This window comes from Microchirus variegatus, assembly GCF_963457635.1.
Source record: "Microchirus variegatus genome assembly, chromosome: 22".
NCBI lineage: Eukaryota > Metazoa > Chordata > Actinopteri > Pleuronectiformes > Soleidae > Microchirus > Microchirus variegatus.
The window spans coordinates 13,894,374-13,913,298 of NC_139823.1; the positions used below are offsets into that span (position 1 = coordinate 13,894,374).

Below are 18,925 nucleotides of genomic sequence, written 5' to 3' on the forward strand. Positions count from 1 at the left end.
TAACGCGCATTAACGTATGACGCATTTCCATAACGACTGACTGGAAAAAGATGCACGTAATTGTTAAAATGAGTCTCTAAAGTAACGCTAAACGTTAAAAAAAAAGAGGCACACATACGCAGTATACAGGCACGCTGGTTATTTGTAGCGCTGCTCTTTTCTTTTAATAAACAGACCGCTCCAGTTCGACTGCAGGCGTGCTAATGTCGCTAAAGGAGCTAACGCAGCTAACTGGTAAACGGTGCCTGGACGTCATGGAAGCAAAAAATAATTAAAAGTGAATAATTTTGGTTAGAGGACAAAAATAAACGTTCTTGATCAATTGAGAGAAAAAATATTATTAAATTATTCCATGGATTAATCGATTATGAAAACAATCGTGTGTTGCAGACCTCAAACTAAATGCTTTCACTGTGACGGATGCATTGCAAGCAGATGTTTAAAACACAGGACTTTAAAGTTATTCAATTACATCAGTTGTACAAATAGTTTTTGCCAACAGTTTTTAACTTAAAAAAAAAGAAGAAAAAAACCACACAAGGCCATGTGAAGCAGCCACAAAGCGCTCACACATTCCTATAGGGGAATAACAGGTGCAGCACCAAGACCAGCGGGTCAGCAGAAATAATCAAAACACATCAGCCTCTCAGGCACACAAGAAATAAATCCCACACAAATGGGCGTAGGTGTCTGCCGGCTATTTCAAATTATCTACCACAAAGTGGTTTTGTAAGTCGGCGTTCAGGAGGAAAAAAAAAGAGAGCAGAAAAGAAGTAGAAACAAGGTGTGTTGAAGGGGACAAGAAGGAATAAAGTGGAACTGGAGGGGAAGGTGGAAAATAATAAAGAGGATGTGAAATAATAGGGGCTTGCTTAAAGTGAAGAAGAGAGTGACTCATTATAAAACTGAAAAGGTAGAAAAGACTATAAACTAAGAGCCACCTTTTAAAAGATGAATATGATCCAGAACATTTTTATACAATAAGCCAGTACATTCTCGGTAATTAGGAAGGAATTTCTTACATGTGGCTCCCTCTGACGTCAATGCTGTACCTTCCCAGAGAGTTTGCTTTCTCTTCCCCAGCGCTGTGAATGTTTAGTGTTAGTCTGCTTTTGGCAAAGCTCCTGGACTTGGGTGCTAGGAGGGGTTTAGAGGGGAAGGGTGGGGTTTCAATGCTTGTTTAAAAAGCAAGCAAGGATGAGCACGGTAACCTCAGCTCAAGTATTTGAACTCTCCTGCGCTCCAGCGCCGCGCTCTGTGCGCATGTTGACGTTCGCCTAATCAGTGCAGCCCGAGAGGGTCAAAGTGATTCATACATTCACAGCACAATTCTTTACGGTCGGTGCACGTGGACGACATCTTGACAAAAAAAATAAAAAATCTGTTCAGGACTGGTGTAGTCTAACACATTAGACCAATTAAAGCTGCAGTGCATACGTTTTAGCGATTTTTACTTGTTCCTGATGTGATTATTCAGCCTTTGTTTGGTCTTTGTGAACAGAAACGATGAGTCCTTTATCGGAAAAACTGGTTCTGAGAAACAATACTATCAGACCTGACTAAGAGCGTTGGTATGTAAAATCCAGGAGTGCATGGGGCAGAAAGGGACAAATATCCATCGAACTCTGAACAACCAGATTTTATGAGCACCACAATTCACTTCTGAGGGCACTTTTGTGTGTTTTCAGTCAGCCGTACTCCAACCTGTTGCAAAAACCCTTGCAAATCCAGCAAGGTGTTGCTTAGGGGCTATAGTTTTCCTTACACTATGATAAAGTGAAATATCACGATATTTTGCACAGTGATATTAAATTGCATATGAGACCACAAAATATCAAAAAAATATATAATTTTGACGTTACTAATAAACTTTTTGTGGATGAGCGTAAAAAGAAATAAACTGACGCTCAGTCCACAAGAGCTGTTGTGTGAGTATATAGCAATATATTATTTTGCAAATACCCAATATATAGCAATATTGGAATAATATCGTATGGTGATTCCCATTCCTATAGTGGTGCAGTTGCCTCCCTCTGTCTTCCTGTGTGCAGTGCAGGTAAGTCAACACATACATTTCAAAAACACAAAAATAAATAAGAATAATCTGTGTTCTTTTGGTTTTACAGACCCTTTTCAGCAGGTGTGCAGCTTTCACCACTACCTTTTCAACATTGTCATGTTTTTACAAGTCTGTAGATGTGTCTGTTCACTTGCGACTCCTCTAAAGAGATGCAAACACAAGCAAGTCTTTACAGCATTAAAGGTATTGTGTAATTCTATACCAAATATTAAAATACATCAGTAAAAATTAATCCAGCCCTTTAAAAGTTATGCACTACAACTTGTGATTTTTGCCACTTGTGTGGACTTCAAGTTTGGTCCAATGTGCCGTGACAACTAGAAAATGACAAAAATAATGAAATCATTAGTTAGTAGCAACAGCTGGGAGCGTGGTGAGGGTTAGGATTTGGACTCTCCTCCACTTTTTATTATATAAAAAAAACCTCTCAACTGGTGTCTTTTTTTTGTGTGGAAAAAGTGTGTAATGACCTGATGCTGTTGCAAGTAAACACTGGCTGACACATTTAGTTGATGACAGTCATTAGCATTCAGCATTCAGCACTGCATCAACAAGCTAAAATTGTCTCTTAGTGACGTTACATGGCGCAGCCATCTGCTTTATACTGTGATCTGTGTGGCTGCTGAAACTGAGACAATAGCTGAAAAGCAATCAATTAGAACACCAACAGGCATGTGTGTGTGTGTGTGTTTCTGTGTGTGTTTTAGACCTGCGTTCACCAGCACGACACATGAAGCAGACCAGGGGATTAGCTGTAATATTACCGACTCGGTGAGCTTTTAGCGCGAGTTTACTGTGGGATTACCGAGCAATCTGATGCTGAGTGGATTGTGCCGCCATTATGATTATTATGAATTTCTTTTGTCGTGTGTCCCGTTTGCACATGCAACCGCTGTTAGTCTGCAACAGATGGGACACATTTTGCACTGGAATAAAATGGGACTGTAGAACGCAGCGTCTGGAAGGAGCCACATAAAGTCAGAAAACTAGCCGTTTTATTTGATAAGAAAAACTTATACTGTCAATTAACTTGACTTAAATGGCTTAATATTAGTTGCCAAATCCAATCAAATTGTTACACGAGCATGGATATACTTACAGCATTACAAGAGACTGAAAGAAAACCCAAATAAATCCTTAGCTGATAACCAAAACCTTCTTGAATCCATCCTCTCTCTACCAAATGTCTATGGAAACATGCCAACTGTGGGGATACTTGCTTTGGGCTTAGTTTATTTGTTTTTCCCCCGCTGTACGTGCCCAGTGCAGGTTTGCCTGCGCTCCTTCGTTGAGCCCTGTGTGTGGATTCATAGTTCCCATGCCATCTGATGTCAACAAGCTCCTTCAGCAACACTAATCCACTCCTGAAATCAGTCACTGAGGCAGAAAACTTAAAAAAAAAGAGCCAAGTTTCACACACACAAGTGGCGTTTAAACAAAAGAAAACACAATTATCATCGCCATCGTCTGACAAACTGTGCTCTCCGTCATCACCAACAGAAAACTACAAGAAGCAAAAATTCAAACCTAAATGAGAGATTGAGGAGACGATAATATTTGGCACATAAAAATATGTTTGTCTACACCACAGGGGTCTCAAACTTGCATCTAATCTGGCTGGTAGAGGGTCAGTCAAGAGGGGAAAAAAAGTCAACATTTCTTGGGAAAAGGCAACTATGATCTTAAAAATATGACGATTTATATTTCTCAGAATTTCAACAAGTATCTCTGTTGGTATGGCTGGTATGATCACGATAAAAATTTATTTTTGGCACTAAATTACTCAAAAAACATAAAGAAATAACTCAACTCTGAATTGTATAACTTGATATTAAGCGGCGGGCCACCGAAAATTACTCAGAGGGCCGCATGTGGCCCGCAGGCCACGAGTTTGGGCCGTCTGATCTACATGGTTGAGTGGTTTTAACCATGTATGAAAAAAAAAGTATTTGTTTCCAATAGTCTTTTTAACCTGGCTTTACTTTGACAGTCCATTACATTTGTATCTTTATTATGCATTTGTAGCCATTAAACTTCAACCACTTAATGATCAATGGACTAGATGCTGAATGGAGTCCATGATATGATATAGAAGGAGATTTAGAGCAGACTTAAAAGCACAGTATGTAATTTGTGCCCTAGATGACCCTCTCTTTCTCAAAACAATAACAGAATACCAAGTTTGATAACGTTGGAGAAAAGCGTGGGATCATCATCTTCCGAGCAACCGACCGACTCTCCGTCTTTTAACTCACTTTTTGATACGTTATCGCCAAAATGCTACATGCTAAACATTTAATTCCTGCCTGTCCAACGTGGAGGAGGAGGAGGCATTCTTCGCTTAGACGACTCTCAAGGTCAATCTCTTCACTCGCCTGCACCGAGCAAGTCCGACAGCTCATTTCTCCTTTCACTGCTGATATTTGGGGAGGTGGTTGTTGGGGAGGGTCGGCCTGCGATGACAGACTGTCAACAGAAGCCTCTGACAAGGCAGAGCACAACCATTACTTTCATGTGAGAAGATGGGTTAATTATAAGATTTGGTTTCTAATATGGAGCCTTTCAGAGGAAGTGCAGTGCTTATAACCGGTAATTAGACATAAATCGTTTGGCTGAAGCAAATGCAGGGATGTGGAGGAGGGGTAGGGCAGAATAAAGATCAGGTTTTCTCTGTGGTAAAGGGCACAACGTGTCATCCTTTGGAAGCTAAATTTGTTTTGAAATATATATTTAGTGCTGTATGTTGCAAATACTAATTGTAACAATTAAAGAGTGCAACGTGGTATTAAATCCATGATCCATCTATTTACATGTGTACTTTCACTTCAATCAATTCAATTCTAAACAATCAATTCACACCAACGGTCATTTTAGAGTGTCTCATTAACATAACCCCACTCTGCATGGCTTTGTGACAATGAATAATTTAGACTTAAACTTAAAATATGGTTTTATATTTCAAGGGATGAATCTAACGATTATTTTCTCAAGTAATCGATTACATGTTTGGTCCAGAAAATGTCAGAAATCGTTGATCTGTTTCCCAAACCTCGAAAAACAGAACATTTACTCATTTAAGAAGCTGAAACCTTATTGTTTCAATGATTAACAAAGCCCCCAAATCATTTAGTCTATTATTTGGTCCATAAAATGTCAGAAAGGTTGATCAGTCTTTCTCAAACCTGACAATAATGATGTTCTTACATGTCTCGTTTTGTCCGCAAACCAAAATGATTCCGTTTTTAATGATTCCTTTGTCTTAAGGAGCAAAGAACTAGAAAAGTTTCACATTTAAGAAGTTGATATACTATTATTATTTGTTTTGACTGAAATGTTCGAACAAAGAAAGAATTGATTGTCTTAACATCTATATAAAGTCATCTCCAGGTCAAACTTTTAAGTTGTCAAACACTTTTGTTTGATGACCACGTACCTGGAAAACTAAAGACTCGCTCTCTTTTGCATTATGAATGCGTCTGCGTGCTGATTTAAGAAGATACTTCTGCTTCAAAATGATGCAGGAGCATTCTATAAACTCAGTGCCAGAGTTGTGTAAATAGTCAGTGTACTACGAGCTATGATGTACTGTACATGTTGATCTTAGTATGAGTTGTGGTCGGGCTCAAAGCTTTGTTTCCCATCAGCAGCACATATTTTAGCAGTTTGGAGAACACACCCATGATTAATTAGGATACAACCTTTAGGTGATTCTCTTTTGAAATGTTTCTCCACGAATAAAGAAGCGAAAAGCAGGTTGAGGCACGACTTTAAATTAACTTAAACTAACTTCATTCATAGGGAATGTTAAAATAGAGCTCTTATTCTTGTTATTTACACAGCCATAATAAACGATTACTGGATCAAATATACATGAAGTGAGTTTAATCGCTGCTTGTGCACTTCAATGTGATGAAGTAAGAAAAGTCAAATCTAGAATAAGACATTACAAAAAAGCAGCATACTTGTTAGCATAATTGTTGCATAAATGGACACAATGTTTCAACAGATTCAATGACTTACTGAACTAGCGAGAGGTCACGTCAGGTAACACCAAATCAGTGTGTGTTTCATTGTTTTTTGTAATAATGTCAATTTTCATATCTTAAAAACAACAATCACGATATAATATTAGACGATATATCTTGCCCACCTCCAGCGTCTAAGTCTATAAAATCTGATTCTAATCCGTGTGCGGTGTTCCATAAATCAGTCACATAAAAAGGTCTAATAAAACATTGGTTAGAACACTGCCCAACGCCTTTCCCGTACAGCTGAGTTTGGTGCAGATTTTAAGTGGCTGAGATGACAGTAAGATGACACACTGGCAATGAAATGTCAGGATGTGAGTCATGCTAATGAAGCATTGACTGAATAAACCCCTCACAGAGGCCAACTAGAGTATGAACAGTGACTAAACGCGCTACAATTACAGCCTTTTTACTGCGAGACTTTAAAGACCCTCTGCATGACGTGTCGCTCATGACGGCTACCATTCATATAAAAGGGAGAAATCAAAGGGCCTGTGACTGAGCAAGGCCTGGACAACAATACAAAGAGTATATCCTCATACACTTCCACAAACCCACAGAGTCATTCACTCAGACCCTTTTCTCCCTCTAATTAGAATTAAAATAGTCACGCTTGTTTCCATGTAGATGTAACTCAGCGAAAATCAATGGTGTTATGACAAAAAAGGCTGTCAATAACAGGGGTCATAAGCCATTTAAGAGCAAAACCATTGATGGTTCCAGTAAAGATAAGTGTGTTGTACTGTAAAACCAACAATGATACCAGATGCCCAAGTGTGTCAATCTATTTCAAGGATTTTCATCTTGGGTTTTTTTTAAGAACATTTTACAGCAGCAGTTGTCAATTTACCCAACAAAAAAAATGACTAGAAGTCCTCTTCATTTGTGTGATCTGCACTCCAGAGGTTTGAAAAGACATTTTTCGGTTTCATTTGAAGGCTCTCATTTGGGCTCTTTCCCGTTGGCCCGTCATTTTATTTTCATACAGCACTACAGCGCTCGGAGAACACCGAGTAAACACCACACTTCATTTTCCACTTGGCCTGATTGCACTTGTTTATTATTAGCAGAAGCAGGTAAATGTAGCAGTGAATGACAAACACATTCAGGTGCACATGTTACGCACCACTGTTCACTGTTCTGTTCTATGTACTTCCAACAATTGTCAGACCGACTGACTAATGTGATGTGCATCAATTTGGCAAATATAACTTGTGTGTTATTGTCTCAGGGAATTCATCATTTTAGTCATCATTCAGTTTATGTTTAAGGAGGAACTGAAAATCAAAATGATCTGTACTATTAAGTCGCAATAAATCAGAATCACATTACAAATCAAATGAGCCCAAGTAGCACATCATCTAGCAAACTAGCAATATTTATCGTTTTGTGCATGTCGTAATTCTTTTCACAGTACCAACGTGGTGAACTGTAGAACACGCTCTGCACAAACTGATGCGCTGAAGTCTTCATGGTTCTCAGTGAAAAGTCACAAAATGACTGCGGTCGGGCTGTGATAATCCTGTAGACAGAATGATGCTGAGAAAATATAAACACAGCAACAATCTGGTGCATTAATGGCACGTTGCGTGACATCGCACAGGCCGCTGACAGCAGGGTGATTACATGAGTCAGGTGCTTTAATCTCGGACCGCTTTTAGATCACTATCACCATTACTATAGGGTCTTTGCCTCATTGGATAATACAGCAGCTTGCCTTGATCCTCTGTCAATGTAATATGTGGATCATCATCACGTAAGTGGACAGACTGGGGATGATGCCGAGAGCTTAAAACATTACTCTTAAGTACGAAACGGGAGTCCTTTATTGCTATCCTTGATGGCAATCGTCAAAGATTTCAATTTTGGGCCAAACTAGAAATTAGAAACATCTATGAATCATATCTAATGCAATGAAACACCTTCTGTGACAAAAATTTGCATCACATATAAAGTAGTCTGATCTGGTTTAGTTTACTTTGTTTTGGCATGAGGCCGCTCTACGTGTGGTGCGAACAAAAGCAGAAGGGTTCCCCCGTTAGATCCGTGCTTGCAAGCAACAAAATGCCCTCTGTTCTCGGAATGAATGTGTGAATACATTTGTGAGCGAGGAAAATACTGAAGGGGGTGCACAAATTGTGCCTACTAATTGTGTCTTTAAATAGGTCAAAAACAACCATTCCCTGGCTTCTAATCTCTCACTGATAACACTCAATGACCCCCGATTCGCCCCGTCATTCACCCCGTCATACACTTCACCAACCAAACTTTATTGGATGTCGTCATTAATTGTAAAAGAAGTGTGGATTTTGAGGGCTGGAAATGCAGAAACTGGAGATGGAGAAAAATCTTTGCCGTCGACTTTTAACTTTGAAATATGGGTTTTAGCAGATGGTGTTGAATGAACAACAACACTCATTTTAAGAGATGCTACACCTCCACTTCCTTTGTGTGCATTCACTAGTGAATGGATCACGGTTTACAGGTGTTCATATCAGGTCTCAACAGCCTAAGTCTAGTTATCTTGTTAAAGCCGGTATCCTCTTACACCTTCTTGTTTCCTCGATGTTACTTCATCGCTCTTGTTGTATAATCTCTAAAATACAGATTGTCTGTCAATAATCAGTCTCTATTTCTGAAGAAAATACAGACAACTGCACTTAAACATCAAATGGTAAATTTACAGAAAGTAGCAAAACCCGGGATGTAATTTATTTGCTCATTAGTCATCTATCCAACTTCTTTCGAGAACCCGATGTCAAAAATGTTTTGTGAATCAGTTGGAGACGGAAGAAAATATAAAGTCGCAAATCCATCCAGACCCGTTCCATCATTTCCGTTGCTTGTGGTGACTCACTTTCTTTCAACCACTTTCAGACCATTACAGTTTCACTATTAGAGCACAATCTTACATCTTATGCACTGCATCCTTGATAAACCCATTCAAAGCTGTTCAGGACAGTTTTACAAAGCTATTTTTCATGCCTCTCTATGTATTTAATACCTAAGAAGAGCATGTGAAAGGGTTTGAGCCTGACATACATCGACACAATGACACAATCATTGTCAGGGTAGAGATAGTTTAGCATTAGCATAAGCTAACACCCCTGAGATTCACAGTGGCCTGCATCAATACTAAGAAATCTGACAAGTCCACACAACCCTTTTTCCTGCACGCCAACATGCATCACTTGCAAACCTAAAGACGTATGCAACACAGAGGGGAAACAAAGCAGTCTAACGCTTACCTTCTTACCCAACTTTGGTAATAAGCTTACAAATGAACAATGTGCAATATTTTGTCTTCATCAAACCAGCTCATTAATCTCGGCAACAGCATATCCTTGATGTTTCATTCATCAAATTTCCCACTGCTTCTGAAAGCTGAAGAAATGAGCTTGCTATGTTATGCTAATGGCTGACAGAAAAGCCTGCTAAATTACAAATGGGGAGGACAACAAACCTCTGTTTCATGCAATTTGACTGATGGCAAGTGCTGCTGAACTCGGTGAACTAGCATTGGTAAACCCAGTGCACTGAACCACTGCACTTTTTGTATGTATGCTGTTGGGAAAAGTGATTTAGCATCATTTTATGGTGTTATTCATTTTTAAATAACATTGATACTATTGGGTTAACATTATATGGCCAATTATATGGCATTATTTGTGCTGTCAATCACTTTACAATCCCAAATCCTAGGAGGTGTTGAGGCAGGGCAAATTTTGACAAAAATTAACTATTAATATGTTGTGTTCAACAGGATAACTTCACAATATGTTGGTTAGGCAACAGGCTGGGACTCTTAATGTTAAGCTTTGTAGGAACATCAGCTATCTTTAGGGCCAAATCAGACAGATATTTAAAAGGCATTAGTCTCATCAGCTGTGTTTTTTTTTTGTTTTTTTTTAAAGCTGTAGTTGCCATTAGATCACATGGCCCATTGCACAATATCATGATGACATCCACTGTATTTATATCCTATGCATTGCGTACTCTGCATGTGTTCTTGTGAATTTGTGCATTTGTGTGGCGAGTCTCTTGTTACAAAACAAAATTGCCCTTCAGGGACAATAACGATTTTCCAATCCAATCCAAAACTATTATCCAGTTATTGGTCACTTGCGGTGAACTATTACCTTGGCCAATGCCTCAAGAGTGTGTAGATGGTAGAAGAAAAAAAAACTCAATAACCAAAAGCAGATAAAAAATATATCTTTTCACATGTAAAACCAAAGAAGGATGACGAAAATGAGAAACTTGGTGGCTTAGGATCATCACTGTGATCACTTTCAGGGATCCGCTGTCATAAAGGCAGAATAGCTTTGTCTCCAGCTGTGTACCCTACCAGCTTAATATTAACAAAATATTAAGCTGGTAATATTCCTCTATTCCCCTCACTATCTCTAAACGAAGTTATAAAATGCCAATAGGGAAATGACCTGCTTGAAAGGTCCCTTGCAGATGAAGAAGCTAAATTTACCCAAAACATAAACTTGACATTTTGCAATTCAGCCTTGCACTCATTTGTCTCTCCACAGCCAAAACTGCAAATATGTTTAGCCAAAACACTAATCATCATGTCCCAGTGGCTCTTTTTAGTGTAGGTCATTTCAATTCTACACCGAATAGGTTTTTCGGTGAAACACAAAGATGAAACTAAAACTCAGGAAAGCCCACAGTAAAAAAAAAAAGAAGAACTCTTCCCCTAATTCTGTGGGGAAACGTGTATATTGCTTTTTCTGAGCATTTTATTGTCATGTGGTAGAAAGACTATAACTTCCTTAAGTACATTTGAGACAAAATATGTGATCAAAGATCACAGCTAAGACAAACGATCTTCCCTTGGATTCATTATATATTTAGGGGATGTTCAATATGCAGCCCTGCTTCTTTTTTCTTCCCCTTTCTTTTAAAACAAGGTACTCCATTTTTCACACATTCACGTTGCAGAGTATAAGAACAGGAGTCTACTATTGGCAGCTGAGTAGCTCCAGAGGTGCAGTTTAAGAACCTTGCTGAGTAAAGGGCTCTGAGAGAGCGAGAGAGGAGAGAAACATAAAACACTGATCATTAAAACCTGTTTTAATGCTGGGATGTATCTGTGGATGCTCACTTTAACAACCATTGTTTCCAAAGTGAATTACTGAGTTACAAAGCCAGAAAAACTTATCTTGAAATCATCATCATCTTCCACAACCATGGGCTAACTACTCACAAAGCACTCAGGGCATAAGGAAGCTCATCTACTGCTGGCATCCGAGGATACTTCCAGACTCTGCTGTCCAAACTACCCAAGTGTTTCAGACTCCCGAAACGCACCGTTTGGTACAGTATGGTATGAAATGGTTAAGTCTTGGGTCAAGCTTGCATGTCAACTGATAACAGTACATTTTAGACGGGGTGTCGGGCTGTGCCCGATTGGCCGCGTAGTGCGCCGCCATACGTGTGACGATAGCAAACAACGATGTCGAAAAACACAACACAACAGACAACAATGGAGGATATCTAACAGCTCTTTGTTTCCTGCTTGGTTTGTGGCTGTATGTCTTAACATCAGCTGACCGTCATGGGTGGAGCCGGTCTAACCGTACAGTGCCATTTTACTCTGATACACCAAGGGAAAGGCCCCAAAGAATGGAACGGTTGAGGACGGTTATTTTAGTACTATTCCTAATGGAAAAGCCAAAATAAAATACTGACCATACTGTGCCAAACTAAACATTTCCACTCTGGAAACACAGCTAAAGTCTTGCACTTGTATTTCTGAAGTTACTTTATTTAAATCTACTATATTTAACTGAGCAAATTCAAGTCTGCTAAATATTATATGAGTGGATTATGCGCAAGAAAATGTCGATTGCTGGTTTTTAAGATAAATATGTGTTGCCACATATTAATATTTCCAGCTCTACTGGATTAGGCTGTGCTCTGTATTTACCTGTTGCCATGAGGAATTTTCCATATCTACAGGAGATGCCACTCACAGCGAGCACGGCAGTTCCAAGGGGCATTTCAGGCATTTTTGGTACACCACAGAACACAACGGAGTTGGAAGGCCTCCGTTTTAGGGCTTATCCTTGGATTAGTGCCTGGAAAAGTTCATTCTGCCCTGGGAGACCCAGGGCGCACTGAGCCCTTCCTAACAGGGATTGTGTAACTACTAGGGACTTTTGATTTTGCTTTGTTCATAGAAGCAGGAGGATTATATCCTCAGGGACCCACCTGACCAGCCTCCTGCTTCTCGTCTGTCCTCTGCTGAACCCTTGCAGTGGATTTCACCTCCCAGCCATATGGGAAATACAGCAGTGCAGGGGATTCTCTTGTCTCACAATGCCAGGGTTATTTGCAGCACAGAGGTCTCATCGACACTGTGACATCTTGCATTTCTCTCTTACTTTAAGCTCGGCAGCAGATGTGAATCCTTGAGGGTTAATCTTCAAGGTCTTGCATGTTCTTAATCTCCATATCCATATCCACAGACTGGACATCTGGGCTACTCCGACTGCTGTCTCGTACCACTAATACCCCATTCCCACTCTCACCGATTTCCATTCCACCCAAAAACTTTTTTTTGGACCAGTGGGAACGTGTTTTATTGACATTCACTGTTGGGTCAAATGACACACAATGCACACTGGTTTATATCGGCTTTAGCTCTGATCTGCATTAGTGGGAACTCGACCCGGGCGGACACACCAGTGTCTTTTTCATCTGCTTCAATTTGTGGCACAATGCTACATACAGCGTGAATCTATCGATCATTCCATTAGCCATGAATGTTTGTAGTAAACCATACTTTTTACAAACAAAGTAAATGATCCAAAAGAGTAGAAAATAGCATTGTTGTTTTCTTCTTCCTTGGCCTCTTTATTCCCGGGGTGTTTGTAATGTCACATTTCACATATGGGTAACAGAACACCATGGGGCGGATCAACAACTAGCAATTGTAATGGCATTGATTGCCTTTTTAGCGGGACCACCCTGGTTCAAATAGTGTGTTTACCTACTTATTTGTGTGACAAAGGTTTCATAGTCACTAACTACATGCCATCATCCAAACATGAATTCTGCAGCGAAATGGTTGCCTTAGAATGAAGCTATAATCAAAATTTTCCACTTCTATAAAATGATTCGAGTCATAATTACATGCTCCCCCACAAAGCAACACAACCTGTGGTAGGTACGAGAAAGCCCTCTTTAGTGACAGGACTGCTGATCGCCAGACTCGGTAAACCAGAAAAAAGTTTGACACAAAAGGCTGAAACTAGTTATCGGAGGAGGTAAAAACTGACGTATCAAATTGCCTAATTTAGCTGCCAAACCATAAAACCATCACCTGAACAAAAAGGATGACTGGTGGATCTTTGTTTATTTGAAAGGACCGTGTACAGCATAATTCAATTCTAAGCTTCTCTTTGGTGCGAACGCGAAGCTTTGATCGCTTAATAAATTCCTCCGAGGGCTAAATTGTACACTCGTCTCATCTGGCAATGAGATTGCTTGAATGGAATATCTGCGGCGAGAAAAAGACAATAATGGGGCAGTAATTTTATTTCTTCACAGCAGCTTCTATTGTTCTCTTTAAAAAAAAAAAAAGCTTCTGTTTAGCCTGGTTCAACTCTCATTCTCATCCATCTTTCCATTGAGGAAAAATGTACTGAGCCAAGGATAAATGAGAACAATAACATTTCTGCAGCACTCGAACGCATCGCACACAGATAGAAGACGGCGCTTTTGTGTCCGTCTGGCTTTTCAGACAACAGACACACTAGATAGCTGTGGCGACTGTGGCTAGTTGCGAGTAAACATAAAGCACAGATCAAATTAACAGCTTCGCGTCTCCATAAAACTTCTTTCTTAACTTTCTCTGAATAAGCTCCTTGACTCAACTTGATATTTGCCTCTCTTACCTTGGTTGACTTCACTCTGTATACAACTGCCGTAAAGTGCTCGGACTAAAACATATCAATTAACACCCACGACTTTTTTCCTTGCGACAGTGGCCTCTGTAAACGAGGAATAATCAGAGTGGGTCTACAGTGGTTAAGCTCCCTTTTTGAAGATTATACTTCCCCTTTCCAGCAGCCTGCCCCAGGACCAGCCACTATCTTCTAATCCACAACTGCAGGCTTTTGAAAGCTCCCACAGCGAGTCGTTATTACAGACACTGATTAAAACTAAGACAGAGAAAAGGGGGAAAAAAAACGGGCAGATATGGAAATTAGACTGACAGACGAGAAGGGCGAGTGAGAGAATTAAAGCTGAATCCCATGGAGCCCAAATTACAGAGTAGCTGACTTTGAATACTTATAAAACTAATACTCAAAAACTACAGTATAACTTTTAAATGTGTTTTTTTTTTTTTTTTTTTAATCCTGCTCCTACTCACTGCTGCTGGTCACCCCAGAACACACCAGCAAACAATCTAACCATTGTCACCCACACAAGTGTATTTCCTTGATTTTGTTGCTCCTCCTTCTCACAGAGAAAAAAAAAATGTTTTTTTTTGTAATGTAGAATTGATAAAGTGATACTCCAGAAAATTTCAATTCAGCACAGCAACATAAAGATCATAAAAGCGTTAATAATAACAAAATGGTAGACGAATACAATCGAGTATGAACGCTGCAAAGGGAGACACTGCAGTTCCATCTGATGACGTTGCACGGCTTCATCAATCACACTGGAGAAAAGAATAACAGTCTTATCGGGCATTAACTGTTTACACTATCTGTTGTCAGGCACTTACTGTGCTGTATGTCCATTTCATTGTTTTATCCCCTCTAATACGGAGTAATCTCTATGATAAAAATCTAAATATGAATAATTCACCACCATCTGTCACAGAGCAGTGATCTGACTAAGTTTTTTGTGAGTGTTTATCTTAAAAATACCCCCACCCTGTACTTCAACACTATTCTGCTACAACTACTGACAAAAAGAAACTGGAACTGCACACACACTGACCAGAAACTACAAGTTTGAAAATGTGTTTCCTTTGCCCCACACCCTAACTGGGCTGCACTCCGTTAGTTTTTGTTCCGTTTTCTTTGAATGTCTAATGGTGAATTTGGTGTAATTTCATTTGAGGATTGAGATGTGGATGAAACGAAATCAGCTATCTGTAAAGAGGAAACATGAAGTTCTCTTGTGTTTTACTCTGTAGATTATCTTCAGATGTCTCCTTTAAAGCACAACTGCCATGGATAAGAACAGAAGAACTGACTGGGACCTCTTCAAACAATGACAAATGTGCCAAATATACAATTACAAGAACCTGCTAAACCCAGCATTTGCTCCTCGAGGCCTCCAAGCAGCAGCTGACAGCCCCTCACTCTGTTTGGGTTCCAGGCAGGGGAGCCACTCTGTGTGATGATTTAGTGACGCAAGATCCCCCACATCCAGGACCTGTCACCGATTACTGCCACCGGACAGAGGAGGGGGGGGAGAAAGGTTTTATTGGGATGAGAGAGAGTTTGTATGTGAGTGTGTATGAGTTCCAGCTCTGCCTCCAAGGCCACAAACCCAGTTTTAAAAAAAAATGCCAAGCTGCACATAAACTTGCCAGCCTTTACCACCCAAGTTTAAGTCAGACAAAAGGCCCTTCAGTGCTCTAAAATGTTGGTTGAAGAATAGGAAATAATGATCAGTCAAGATATGGAAAAGGACTTAGCAATAATGCACAGACTGGTCGGTGACAAGAGGAAAATGAGCAGCTGAAAGGAAGTGAAACTGAGAAGTACGAGCATCTTTTTTACTTTCAGAGTTCCTCGAGGTGGAGAAAGGTCTGCAGCCAGTGGAAATGTTTCACCAACAAACCACCATGCACTTACATCACCTATGATGTTGCTTGGGTATGGCGTGTGGGGAGAATTCGGCTAAGTTGGTTATAATTCAGACAAATTTACCCAAGTGTGATTATGTTTACCCAACTCCTGCCATATGGCTGGTGGGTTTGAAACGCTCCCTCACTTGTTGGTGATTACACAGACAGAATTTTTTTTTCCATTGCCTTAAAAGTTGCCTTAACGTCTTTTCAGAAAAGTTTTTAAGGGATAAAAAAAACATTTTGTGAGAAAGGAGAATACACTTAGTATGGAAATGTATGAAAATACAAGACCCACTCAAGCTTACATAACAGTGTATTTGACTAAAAAGGAAGAAAATGACAGATACCTTTGTCCCGTGCCAGTATTCACAGCTATGTGGACAGACTGAAACGTCCGCGCTGACGCAAACTCTTCTGGAAAAGACTCAACCGTGTCTTTACTCACGGTTAAAGAGAAAGGAGAGGCTTTGCCAGAAAACCACAGAGCGCCACACAGGACCAACGTCACGACAACAAGTAATCAATGGCTATGACATCACTGCCTGAATAATATGACCGAGACAGCCAAAGCATGATGGGTAAAGGAGGACACAATTAGCCTTTTGTCCATTTTGGTAAGCATTTGAAAAGCAGCATGCATCAGGGGGGTGATTCAATTAAGGAAGCGGGTTTTGGGGGTGGACACTTGGGTCTCTCTGCCTGGTTGAGGTCAAGCACGTCCAGCAGTGGGGGGTTTTTCAGCATTCAAAAATAGACATATTATATATAAAATGTATAAATAGTAAAAACACAGTTTACCAAATTACCCTTGCCTGTCTCAATTTTAAAAATGTCTTAATATCAAAATTAGAATCATAGCCCAGATTAAACCCAAAATAAAGTATACAGATTACCTTAATGATTGAAAAGATTGCTGTAAGACTAATCAAACCACTTGATTTATCAGTTAAAACAGAAAAATCTGTTCCTTTTTGCCAGTTGGAATGTGTTCAATCTGCATTTTGCTCTATTTGTAGCATTCATTCATTCATGTTTATAAGGATCTTTACATTTAAACATCTAAAAGATCAATTCAAATCGACTGAAAGCTGGTGGAGTTTTTCTTTTTTTTCCCTCCGACTTGTTTTGTTCCCGCTGCGATCTACTGTATGACGTCACAATCCACACACGAGTGATGAAGATAATACTACAGGGCATAACAACCACTGGCAATGGGACTGGTGTTAATCACCTCTTTTGAGCGGCTTGCCCGGGTTTTCTCCTTGGGAATTAATAACGAGGAGCTACAGTTTGAAGAAGACATCATAAATCAAGAGCATTAGGCCAAGGCTCCTTCAAAGTGCTGCAGTCACTTTTGACCAGAACAAAAAGATCTGAGCACTTAGTCCTGTATGAAAGTCTCTACACTGGTTCCTAGTCAGGTTTAGAATAGACTTACGTTCAGCTGCTATAGGCTACAAACCACTAAATGGTTTAGGTCCACAATACATTAGTGATATATTAAAATACAAACCTAGTAGGCCTCTGAGATCTACTGACTAAGGTCAGATAGTTGTGTCCAGAGTGCAAACCAACTAGGGTCTGCTGCCACGTGTAAGAAACGTACTAGAGAAATAAAGCTGTCTTGCCTGTATGAATGACAGTATTAAGAGTGTTCATAAAAATGAAAGGACACGGAACAAAAGGCCATAAACCATTAAATCATTTGTTAAATAATAATAATAATAATAATAATTAATAAAACAGAATTTTGCAACAACAAAAGACTCTTTTTTGTTTTGTTTTTTGCTTTGAATTGCTGTTTTTCACATCACACCTCTCCTCTCAGGTGCTGTAAAAAGTTTCTCAATGCTAAAATTTATCAGAAGCAAATTGCTTTTGTATCAGCGAGAACAAATCACCTTTTTGTGAGGGGTTTTGTTGTGGGTGTTGTCTGATTAGACTCACATTACCTGACTCAAGTCACTGATTACAAAATCAATGTATAATGCCTGCACTGACGACAGAGAGCAATGGAACTGGCGAGCTGAATTTTTTTTGTAATTCCGTTGACAAATAAACAGTCATGTCAGAGCCATGTTGTTGTTGTTGTTTTGCATGAAATGGTTTTCTTGGCCACATCGTTTTTCTTTGGTGAACATCAATCAAACAAAAACATATACTTCGACAAACATGCCCACTGTGAAATACTACAGCACAAGTGCTGCTTAAACTGTGACACATGATGGGCCAAGCAACTGAACCAATCACTCGCTGCAAGATTGAAGAGCCCTTGTAGAGAAAAAATGCTCAATCAAAAGCACAAGTTTGGTCTAATCAAATTACACAACACAACTATTTGTGCAATTAAAATTGTTAGAGGTTACGATTCAACTCAACATTATTGATGTCACTAAAAAAACAACACACCACTGTATTAATAAAATGACTAAGAATAATCACACATATGGACAAAAGTATTTGGCTTTGGGATTGGCCCTCCTCCCATAGTGCAAAAACATGCAGATTTGGGGATTAAGCACATTGGACCCTCTCAATTGACCGTCGAAGACCCTTTTCTATTCCGACATGACAAAGCAAGGACTATAAAGACATGGTTTGATGAGTTTGGTGTGGACGAACTCGGCTGGCCAGCACAGAGACCTGAGCTCAACCTTGGCGATGAACTGGAACAGAGATTGCGAGACCTGCACCTGGCCTCATAAACGCTCTACTGAATGAATGGGCGAACATTCCCATAGAAAAACTTCAAAATCTTGAGGAAAGTCTTCCAAAAAGTGTGGAATATGTATTTGATTACATCATAACAGGCCCTGTTGGTGTAATGGTCAGGTGTCGCGATACTTTTGTCCATAAAGTGTGCAATTACTGGCCACTTTATTACATAAATAAAATGAAAGTAGTCATAAAGTGAGACTTAACTTCGTCACAAAAATGATTTGTAAAGCTAATTCAATTGATAGCATCATAATTATACCCCCTAAT

At 39.6% G+C, this 18,925-nt stretch overlaps 1 protein-coding gene across 1 annotated transcript in view; it reads right to left on the bottom strand.

The window, feature by feature from the left end:
* LOC310943168 (lactase/phlorizin hydrolase-like) overlaps nt 1–18,925 on the bottom strand; it is a gene marked incomplete at both ends in the record, with an annotated part of 68,890 nt that overhangs the window by 6,495 nt on the left and 43,470 nt on the right. The window lies entirely within an intron of this gene.